The sequence below is a fragment of the Rhynchophorus ferrugineus genome, unplaced genomic scaffold (assembly GCF_030347505.1).
Source record: "Rhynchophorus ferrugineus isolate W39M unplaced genomic scaffold, kcgeb_rfMv2 rfM2, whole genome shotgun sequence".
In the NCBI taxonomy this organism is placed as follows: domain Eukaryota; kingdom Metazoa; phylum Arthropoda; class Insecta; order Coleoptera; family Curculionidae; genus Rhynchophorus; species Rhynchophorus ferrugineus.
This window is the reverse complement of record NW_027472581.1, coordinates 39,680,370-39,692,802: the sequence shown is the minus strand read 5'-3', so window position 1 is coordinate 39,692,802 and position 12,433 is coordinate 39,680,370. Positions and strand designations below refer to the sequence as shown.

The 12,433-nt window shown below is 29.7% G+C and overlaps 2 protein-coding genes across 11 annotated transcripts in view; one reads left to right on the top strand and one right to left on the bottom strand.

Annotated features, from left to right (window-relative positions):
* The window catches only part of LOC143192067 (TOX high mobility group box family member 4-B), a 434,710-nt gene that overhangs the window by 157,843 nt on the left and 264,434 nt on the right, over positions 1 to 12,433 (top strand). The gene's annotated exons all lie outside the window — the stretch shown is intronic.
* Positions 1 to 12,433, bottom strand: part of LOC143192070 (ATP-dependent DNA helicase Pif1-like) — a 599,413-nt gene that overhangs the window by 367,260 nt on the left and 219,720 nt on the right. The gene's annotated exons all lie outside the window — the stretch shown is intronic.

Below are 12,433 nucleotides of genomic sequence, written 5' to 3'. Positions count from 1 at the left end.
ACGTAACCAATGAAGAGTGCACTATGGCCTTGAAGTTAAATGAATTTACGAAGTTATCCAAGATTTCGCCTTAAAACATTAAATAAAGTTGCTAAATCACAGAAATATAGAAACAATACAAAAAAAAAACAAAACAATATTCTTAACTTAAGTAGTCTAATTTTATTTTATTTTGGCAAATACTTACTGATTTATTTACCCATAGTCATTCTGCTTTGCAAGTACAACTGAACAAAAGTAATTTTATAATTTATGTTTGTAAGTAGAACTAATGTAATATGTAATTAATAAAAAATTGTTTTGTAATAAATAATAGTTTCATTTAAACTACTATAACTTGGAAATGAATGGTTAAAACGACATATTTTTGACATCTATCATTTGAAGTTTAATATTATTATTTGATTGTTAAGCTCCGTTGGAGTGATTCGTCTCAAGAGACTATAATTGCGGGTCGATGGCATTTGTTAATGTCGCCAACAATTGAACTTATCATTCAACTATCGCATTATCCGCCTGATATAGATCCGTTGGTATTGTTGACTCTCTGACTATTCACTGAATTGAAAACCGTCTTGAGGAGACTAAAACCAAATTTATATTATATATTATTTATATATTAACCAAACCAAACCAAATTGAATATTTTAAATGCTATTCCAGAAAAAAATTTAACTACTTTAAATTTAAAGACTATTATAATAAATGTATAGTGTCCAAACACTGTTCTGAAAGAATTACAATTACTATTTCATAGGTGTTTCCATTTTCTGATAAAATATTAATATATTAAATTATTTTTAACTTTGTTTGTAAGTGTATTTATAAACTTAAATATATTTATTAATGCTTACTAATTGATGTTTAGATAAAATTATAAATTTCAACCTTCAAGATAACCTTTCCTTCCAAAATGTAATTTAAATTAATAGATTAATATGTTTTTAACATACCAAATACGAATATAACACGTATGGAATGCACCAACTGATAAATAAATTTTATAATATAAAAAATAAATTTTATACAGAACGAAATATAACTGAAAATAATCATATTCAAATAAGGTCGTTAACTCAAAACTTTTTCGAATTCCATTTGAATATATACGATTTATTTCTGTGTAGCGCTGTTAATTTAAATTTATAATTAAAAATTAAGATTTCCGAATTAGGAGCTCATTAGTATCCAAAACATTATTTTAACATGGATCCCGAACCACGACCTTTGTCAAATATTTCTGATAGCAATCGCAGCCATTATTTCAAGGTAATTAAAATGTTTTTACGATTCGTGGAATATGTGAATCATATTTCTAAATGATCTAATATCGTAGCTGTAAACTTATATTACTCAGGGGAGTTTTGTTAAGTATTATTTTAGTTTTGTTTGTTTTTTTTGCTAGTTAATCAATGATTAACTTCATTTTTTAAAAACTAATCTAAAAACGTGCGGATTATTGAGAGATTTTTTTTGTTTCGTTTCAAATTATAAGATTTTTTAATAAAGGCAGGTTATTATTGCAATGGAACGAAATAAGCAGTATCTAGAACATTAACAAAATTATTTTCTCATTTTAAGTGATGCATGTGTAGCGTTATCGATAAAATAATAAATCATTCAAATGTCTACCTCGGCTTCAAAAATAGCCTGAATTATGTTGACGTTAAAGATATCAGGCGATTCTGTCTTAATTTTATAGATCTTCGGCTTCAGAAAATACTACAATAAAAGTCAGATCAATTCACCTCACCTTTATAAGGAATAATGATATCTTTAAAGGATTTATACGAATGCCCACCGCAGAGTCCGCTAGATGGTATTTAGCACCATCCTGCTGGAACCACATACTGTTTACATTCACATAAATCAACTTGGGCCAAAACAAATCGGTTATTATCAGTAGATTATCAAATCAGTACAAAATTCGGAACAGTAATTTTTTGTGAATGAATTACCAGCTGGTGATTCTTATAGAGGCGTCGTTCTATATCATAATCATTAAATTTTGTATGAAATTGGAATTCTACTAACTAATACTAATTTTAATAACAACGTTTTATCTAAACACACTGCGCTTACATCATATTTGGACATGTTACCCCATCATGCAACTTGTCACAGTCGCTGTGTCACACTTGTCATCTTATTAATATCATATTCGCTATTATATAACTATATGAAAAAAGTTAAAACGGTTTTCCTTTCTATTTATTATGCATCATTTAACAAGAGAACGAAGCAGTACATTTTTTTTTTTAAATAATAATTAAAATAGTTTAATTCCAATTCCTTTTTTTATATTTTGAAGCGAAATCTTGGATACCCTCCTAGAGTCATTTGGTTTTAGGGTCATCGCGCAGTTCTTCATAGGTTACGTAGCGATAACGATTGGTAATTAGTCCAAGAACTTTTTTTGGCTGCGTTGGATTACTACAGTCTGTTCAAAATTTATTTAGTAATGCATCGTGAATATTTGTGACGTCGAAACATTACAATGTTGCCGCATCAACCTTGAGTTTTAATTCAGTTTGGTTTTGACATACAACAAAATTCTAATCTAAATAAAGTAATTGAACAAAAATGTTATCAGATATAATTTAATTTAACATTATAGTACATCTAATACATATATTATCGAAGGACTTAAAACTACAATTAAGAACACAGGTATAATAGTTTATAGGTTAGATTTGTTTTGTTTACATTGAACTCTTTTCCACACCATCCATGAGGTAGAGTTTCTAGGTGCGTTTTCTTATGTAGTTTTATCCCACTAGACGCCTAATCCACCTAGTTAACAATTGCATATATGAGAAACGTATTTTACTTTTATTCGAGAGCATATTACCTTTTTACGTTTAGTTCTTGTTTCCTCCTATGGTGTGTTTACTTGGCAAGTCATCTTGGTATCACTGTATATTTTATTTCTTCTTAAAATTAATCACTAAATGCTGTCTAATGCATTAACCATATATATAACAGTTAGTATTAATTTTCTCCTCATACGTTCTAACCTAATGCTTATGTTTAATTTTGAACATTATATTGGAAGAAAAAAAAATTTAATTAAGGTTTTAAATATATTCTATATTTTTGTTGAAATATAATATCTGTATTTTAGTTCATTTCAATATATTATCGTCGACACATCAGTCATAATGGATCTAACCTAATTTTTTCTACGTTTCGTTTACCTAATTCCAAACCAGAACCCAAAAATATTAATTATCAGCTGTTTGTGTTAAAAACATCGAGTAACTCCGAGTCACTTCCGAATAATTAACAAAATTTACGAAACCGACAAGGCAAATAATTAAACGAAAATAATTACAGCCCGCACAATTTCGAATTTGTTAACATTATTAATTAACCATCCAAACAAGTTGGATTTACTGCGAGCACCTGTTTAAACATATTAATTGATAAAACGCTGTTAAAACACGAAATAACACACAAATTAAACGTGCTATTTAGCTAAAGTGTTTTTTTTTTTCGAAAACGATATTCAAACAATCTGGGCATCGTTTCAAATTTAAAATGGTTCCCCTTCATTACACGTATTTCTCGATAATATATAGGCCCTACTTATAAAGTCTGTCATAAAATAAACTTAAATAAGACATCTAAAGTGTATGCCCACATGTTAGTACACAAGTTCAATAATAATGAATAATTTTTATCAACCACTAACGATATAATAAAAACTCCGAATATTAAGTGATTGTTCCTGGTCCAGACCATTAAAAAGGAATATTATTTCGATCTTATAAGTAATTTGTGTAAACTATTGCTTATTGAACTGCACAACAGCTTCGGAGATTGGGAAAATGTCAAATTCATTAGACCTATAAATTAGTTATAAATGATCTTTTTTATTTAATTTGTAGCTTTATTGCGAAAAATCGCTAAAAAAAATTCCTATTTTATCCATAGTTTTGTGCATGGACAACTGCTACTTTTTCCCTTCTTTCGTACAATTTGCAGATTCCATCTCGAAAAAGCGATGAATCTTTTGAGGCTATCCACCAATCTACCGTTTCTTGATACTTTCATAAGAAGTGAAGCGCTGCTCAGACAGGTTAATCAGAAGGAGCAAGGTCTGGAGAACCCGGTTTCACCGGTTTTGCAATGGTCAAGCGTTGTCATACTGAAAAATAAAATGTTTTTTTTACTGGTATTCCGGAAGCTTTTCGCTCAGCTGGACTAAACGCATCAACTGTAGTCAATAGCGATCCGCAATGATGGTTTCATATAATAGTGGGTCCAAATTTTCGTCTTAAAATTTTTTTGGTTTTCCAGAACGCTCTTTGTTCTCGAAGTCAACAATACCAAATATAATTTGTCGAAACCAGTATTCACATATGTGAACATTCAATATTGAAATCGATAGAGTATAGTTGCCATAAGCTTCACACAGTATTGGATGACCTTCAGCCTCCTTCTTCTTGAAATTGAAGTAAAAAAGTTCCCGTAATTGCGATATACTCGGTACAAATTCAAACATTTTCAAACACGGAATAAAAAAACAACACTCTAATGGAATGACGCAAAATACTCAGTAACGCCATGTGTTTTAAATCCTTTAAAAGTAATTTATAGGCCTGATGTGCTCATTTTTTCCAAGATAAAGTGCATTTTTTATTACCTATTGCATTAGATGTGTGTAGTACAATTTTAGTTTATTAAAATTAATGTATTTCTATTGATATGTTATGTATACATCCATACACAAGCAAGATGAGTGCAGAAGAAACACATAAGCGTATATCTTCTAAATTAAAATTACATTATTAGTCAAAAAGTCGAAATTAAGAGTAATACTTACAACACTACATTATTTATTCTGGTTTCGTTCACTTTAATCTTCTGATTTCTTGAGGGTTGTCCAATAGCTGTGATACATCCGCGTTGTTGTGACTTGTAACTTTATTTCTTTGTGTTATTCAATCTCGCATTGCAGATAGTCCACGACATAGCTTTCATTAACATGTTGAAGGTAATGTATCGAAAAGGCCAATTAAATATATTTTAATTAGTTAGAATCAATGTTTGATTTCGACAAACTTATATATAAGCCAAGGTTTTCTCATTTAAGATACTATTAAAAACAACAACGAAGAATAGCTATTCATTAAAATTAAAACTACTTACTATTATGTTTTAAGAATATAACAGTTTATTACAAAATAAATAAAATGTATACACATCCCTGGTGCTATTGTAATCCATTACATTTTTATAATAGAGGAGACACACAAACCGTTCAGTTGGCTTAAGCCTTTTTTGATTTAAGTAGATTCCGTGTACTCTGTCTAATCCCAACAATTATTAGCAACTGATCAACTGGGTAAGTTGCTATATCTTACGTCCCAAGGTACATTTATCCACCTTAAAACATAATTTTTATAACGTTGTGTGATATGGCAAATGCTTGCACTGCAATACCCTCATTCTTTGGCCATTAGCTTTTTTTATATTCGAAATCGTCTTTTTGCCAACTAATATTAATCTGGACTGGACCTACTTTGCTCGAGATGGATTTTATGGACATCTGGTCTTATCCGTCCTGGTTGGTAGTTTAACTAGGATGGTTATTTCTTGTCAGATTTTAAACTGTTGCCTTGAAGCATTTACAATTACATTCAAAAACGCAAAGTACATTCATACCCTGCTAGTTTTGAACTAGAAACTATCACACTAATAGGAGGAGTGCCCTGTCGCCATAAGCACAACAGCTACCACCGCTATCATTTAGCAGATAGCTGTAAATATTTTGCCATTATAGCAATTTATTTAAATTTATATTTTGTTAGTTATACCCTCAGCATTGTGGAATTTATTATATATTTATTATATATATTATTTATTATATTTATTATATAGTATATATTGTGTGAATCTTCAAGGCGTACTCTGTCTCTAAGATAAGCTCCTTATATGATATTTGTTCTAATATGAATGTGAATATTCAGAATAATATGGAACAGTATTTAATTAGAAGAAGCTTTTATTCGGTAATGGATTATACGAGATTTACGTATTATTTTAGGAGATTTAGTAGATATAAATCTGAAGCATCTCAATGGTATGAGCAATATTTTGAGAATTACTTTGTACTCCAGAGCACCTAATGACAGTCGTATTCGCTAAAAATAAAATATACGACAAGGGATTTAAATGAATTTGCAGATGATTTCGCCATATTTCGGTTTCTTGAATAGCATTGGCGCCAAACAAATGTTAGACTAGCGCTTATGAAAAAGCACAAGTTTAACAATTAGAAATGTATTACAAAACATGCGAATACCACTGAAAGTCAAGGGATTCATACAAATACTTCAATTGCTGAATTTTGTTCTATCTGATTTTCTGTTAGTCAAATTTTACTAAGTCAATTCCTCAATATTTGTTCCTTTAAAATATATTGCATAACTAAATTGATTGTCATGAAAATAAATTCCGTAAAATTATCTGAAAATAATTATATTGTAATATATAATATTGTATTGCAATCAGACTTAATTAAACCCTACATATCAATCAGAGAATCATTAAAATTCATAGTCAAAACAATTTAAATTGTATCTCTTTCGTCAGTAAACTTAAATCAAACTGTCAATCAAAACAATTAACACCCAATAAACTTCAAAGTAACTTCGCCATCTCCGAATAACATAACCATGATAGACACCATAACCTTAAAAATTATTTCGTAGAAGTTGTTAGTAAAAGTAGGTAAGTTTCGAAATAACAACTACGAGGTTCACATCATTTTTATGGCGCCATAAAAATTGTTTAAAATTTAAGAGCAGCCAGGTAATGGAAAATTATTTCCTGTCATATGAAACATTTTCTTTTTAATTTCACACAGAAAGCTTTACGGTCCGTACATAAAATGTTTATTTATATATTTACTTTATATTTTAAGTGAGCACTTGACAACGGAATGATAAGCACAAACATAGTAAGTGCACCTTGTTTTAACAGAAAACAGATGTTTCGACCAGCAACTAAAAATCTAGTTAATTTTTTGCTCCACTTTTTTGGTTAGTATCATAGTTAAGAGAGTATTATATTATTCTTTGTGTTACATAGAATTTTTAGTATTTCAATTACATTTTATTATTAATTATCTATTAAATAAATGAAATAATTCCCGTTTATGCGTTCATTAAGGATTACCAGATGAGAAACCTCCGAGAATGCAAAAAGCTATTCGAGATTAATAGCAGTTGCGTGATCAGCTTATAGTTGAGCTTTTACGTTATACTTAACCTGAACAATGTCAATAACTAGTAAACTGAGTAGCAGGTAGTTTGCATTATTATTTGTTACTTTTTAGATATGTAATAAATATATTTCAAGAAGTTTTTTCTGCTGAAATTCCTTCCTATGTTTTATTTTCACAATTTTAGGATATTTGTTTTGAAGATTATAAAAATTAAACAGTGTATTTTGTATTTAATAGACTTTATACCATTTCTTGAACCTGATGTGAAAGATGTATAGTTATAAATCATTTCTATCAAATTTTAGATTGGAGCCTATATGTTAGTTTTAAACATGTTTTCCTAACATGTTAATCTATTTGAGACGAATATTCAAAAAAAAAACTACATATACCAGTGAAAAGGGGACAACGCAAATCTAGAACGTATTTGCTTTGAAGACTATTAAAATTAAACAGTGTATTTTGTATTTAATAGACTTTATACAATTTCTTGAACCTGATGTGAAAGATGTACAGTTATAAATCATTTCAATCAAATTTTAGATTGGAGCCTATATGTTAGTTTTAAACATGCTTTTCTAACTTGAAGCTTTATTATGAGAAACAAGTACAATGTATTTTATTCAAAGTATTGTCCATCGATAGCTGCTACTTTTCTCATTTTTCAGACAATTTACGAATTCTATCTCCAAAGAACGATTTTATTTTTTGAGGCTTCCCACGAATCGATCTATTTTTTCGAATGTTCATAAGAAACATTGCTCAGACAAATCACGACTCATATATCGGAACAAGTAGTAATTAGAGGGCATAAGGTCTGGAGAATAGGGCGAGTAGGGCAGCACTTTCCATTTTAATGTTTTCATGTATATCTTCAGTGGTTTTTCAACATGTGATCGTGCGTTGTCATGCTGAAGAATAATAAAATTGTTGTGTATTTGTCTTTCGTGTCAAAAACGCCACTTGCATGGCATAGTTGATATTCATACAGCATATTTGATCAAATATTCAGGCGCCTTTTTCTTCAAAATGAAGTTAAAAAAACTTTTCTAGAATATGCGATTATATCGGTACAAAATCAGACATTTTTGGACGCAATGAAAAAATGTTGAACGAACTGACATATACTGAAAATTGAAGCCATCACTGAGAGGCTTCAACATGAAGTTAGTTACAAATACACCCGATGCGATTTTATAAACAATAACACAATATGTTGTAAATTCTTTAATATCCATTTATAAACCTAATACGAAAGAAAAGCAATTAACCAATAACTTTGGTCTCCTGTTTCCTTCAGCTGAACTATCACATGCATATAGCTTTGCTGCCATATTAGTTATTAATAGAGACACTGTCCTTTTTAGGAACATTGCTTTTTCTGTAAATAGGTTTTAATTGCAAAATACAAACATGTCTATTTATTTGTCAAACTCACTGTTATAACATTTTGCAATATAATATGCATTGAATAGGAATAGCGATCATTTCATTAATTTCATTAGTTATTATATAGATATACAGGATTAAAAGATAATTCAATAATATTATCAACGTTATCAATAACTTTATCGCAACTAAAAGCCCATAAAATAAAAATTATTAATAATTTATATGGTATTAAATACTTAAAATAATTTGGAACTAGACTAAAATTAGATAGTAGGTCAGTTACATCTAAGCTTTGGTTTTTTTGACCTTCATATCTATCAGATTTCTATTATCCTCAGAAAACAATCAATATTAATGAAACTATTGGCCTATTACGAAAATAGGCTATACACAGAATTTTTTATTTATTATTATATTTAAATATTTTTTTCGAGGTCAAATCAGTTGAAGCATGACTTCCTCTAATGTTTCTTAAGCATCTCAGAATATAGCGTCATAAATTTGACGATTAAATTTAAGAACATTGCAGGACATCTTCAAATAAATTTTCCAGATATGTTTAGAGTTAATAAATCGTTATCATCGCGACGTTACAAGCCTATTTTAAACACAAATCGCTGTACATCTCCATCTACACGAAAACTGTTTCTGATACATTAAAATTCTTTAAGTGACTAATAGCCCAGCTATGCCGGAGCTGAAGAAAGTTATTTTTTCACACCTGCCAAGTTGTCAACGCATCTGCTCCTCCGGCAGATCGGACGTACTTGGCGAATCAACAGGTATCGGCACAACCGAATTTAAAATATTTCACTCTACATCTTTCCAATTCCCCGTACTGCCGTTGCAGCTGAAAGGGTCTGTGACCCCCGCATTGTACTAGGCCACCTTTGACCTCGACATACCACCTATAAATACCTGTTCTCAGTCGACTGGTTCGAGATGCGACGTTGCCACAGATGCGACTTATTATGTTGGTGAGACCGCGCGCTGATATTTCGAGACGAATACGTGTTATTGCCCATGGAGAAGTCCATTGTGATGGCCAGAAGGCAAATCACACGCCGATTATGCTGTTGTTTTACGCTTCGAACGAACACTGGCGTTTGGCTATTACGAGATCGAGATGATATAGTGAAATGTTTGAAAGTTCTGGAGCGAAATATATATTTTGTTAAGTAAATCTGATAATTAGCTAACCTTTGTCAGTAGTAAGAAGAACTTTAACCACCAATATACGATGGTTATTAACGTTTATAATATTTCGATTATATAAAAAATCAGTATTTAATATTTGTAGTAATATTGCTTTTTTCATCATTCAAATTTAAAAAATAATATTGGCTCAAACTCTGACATATTTGACAATGTGACTTTAATGTATCAACGATAAAATACTATAATGGATATAATCCAAATATTTCTTTTTAAAATCAATTAATAATCTAAAGTTACGCTTAATGCACCATCTAAAATTCTACAAAATTCTGTTTCACACTGCTTTCCATTTAACATCATAAAAATCATCAAACAAACAATAAAATGCTTCATTTAAAATGTGATCATTTAATCGATGATATGACACATTTTATACTCATTAATTTACACTAATTTAGTTACATTAGCTTATAACATTTAAATTATTTTTAGTCAATGCTTACATGCCTTTTGATCAGATATATCTACTCGAGAAAAAGCGAAGTAACAACAAGTAAGTAATTGTTAAACAAAAACATAAAATAACAGTTTTTGTTATTTAGTATTATTCAGTTACTCAGTACATACAGACGCTAATCATAGTGGCATATTCAAGGTCATAGAGTCTTTATATTCATTTGTATTAAAAGCAGTTAAAGCCGACCGAAAATCTTACTGCAGATATTTACCGAAATCAGTTGAAGAAATTGAATCAGTTCTTGCTGTAAAAATAACCTACAATAACCATTAACAGACGCAAAATCGTGCATTTTTGCTCGTTCATACTTCGAAATAGTTATACAGTTTAGCAATTCGAATAGGAAGTCCTGCCACAGGCAGCATACTCACCAGACATAGCGCCTTATGATTATCACTTGTTCAGATCGATGCACCATAACTTAGCTCGCACACAGTTTCGAAATACTGATGAATTGCGAAAATCGATCGATCATCGATTTTTACGACACGATGGCTGAAAAAAATTATAAAGAATTTGTTGATAAATATATATTGGCTTTTTAAAAGGAGAATATGATTCAAGTATAAATACAATGAAGCCCCTAATTTTTTAATCATAATCTATGAGAATGAAAGAATACCCGGATTCTCATTGTATTTCATAACACAGCTTATGGTAATGACATCAAACATTTTATCATATTATATAATTAGAAGATCTAGTCATTTATGATACTACAGAACTCCTTCTGCACCAAGATTTTTTTAATTCAAAGAACTGCACTGTTTAAAGTCACCGAGTGTTGGAAATTTTAACGTAATAAACATCGGTTCGAATGAACGAATATTTATTTCTGCGTTTTATATCTTTAGTAATTAATAGTGATGTCCTATTCACCGGAGAGTATGTAAAGGTTAAAAATTTAAAATAGAATAAACTAGCGTTGGAAACTATCGACTGAAACAGTCGAAACAGTCGATAGTCAGAATACTAGCGACTGAAAATAGTAATTACAATTCTCAGTCAAATATACGGTTCGACTTTTGCTCAATTCGTGATGTCAGACTAAGATGTATGAACCCTTTCCTGTATAAATTGTGATAGAGGAAAGGAGAGAGATAATTACTTGGAGCAACGGTGGTATAGGCAAGATGGCGATGTACTTATTCCTTCACGTACTAACTTAAAAAAAGGGGAAAAATAATTACTGAATGCTATTAACATGCAGTTAATAATTTCATTTTCGTTTTATCGTATTTTAATATGTTAATTGCTATTTTTAAATAACATACTATAATAAATATAGACAATAGAATAGAACTTAAAAATTTTAAAACTAAAGATGTATAATAACCATGAATACTAAATAAAAATTAAACATACACCTAATCATAGAGAAAAACTAATTCATGACATAATTAAAATTGATCTCATAATAACTACTAAAGCTTTTCTAAATAAAATAAGTGCTACATTTATTATTAAAGGGAAATATTTTTTAACAAAAATCGAGAGAGTAATTGAAATATTACCTATTATTGCCATAAAAACAGTCAAAAGTATTTTACTACTTATCATTCACAATTTTAATCTTTTTACCTTAGTACATTAACAATCTTGAAAAATATCGTTCCAAATGCAAATTAATATACAATATATTGTTATTTGCAAGCAAACTACCAAAAAAATTATAAAACTATATATATTACATATAAATCTATATAATCATAAATTGGGTACATTTTTGTCAAGATCGCGGCTAAGACGACAGAGCCAGAACGTTATAAATCAGTCGAATGAAACTAGTAGCACCACAAAATGGTAACTAAAAGTACAGGACTGAAACAGTCGATAATAAAGAATAACAAAATCAGTCGAACTAAAAATAGCGACCGAAACAGTCGATAGTAAAAAGTAGTCAATTACTAAACAGTCAATAGTCGAATGCAGTCGTTAATTCCGAACACTAGAATAAACATATCATTGAAGATTGTTAATTAATCTATTTGAGACGAGTATTAAAAAAAAACTACATATACCAGCAAAAAGGAGACAACGCAAATCCACAACGTAACAAACTTTAACTTTGTAGAAAAACGCTGAAATGTGAAATTATATTTCACTTCTTGTATTGACCAGATTTACTACAG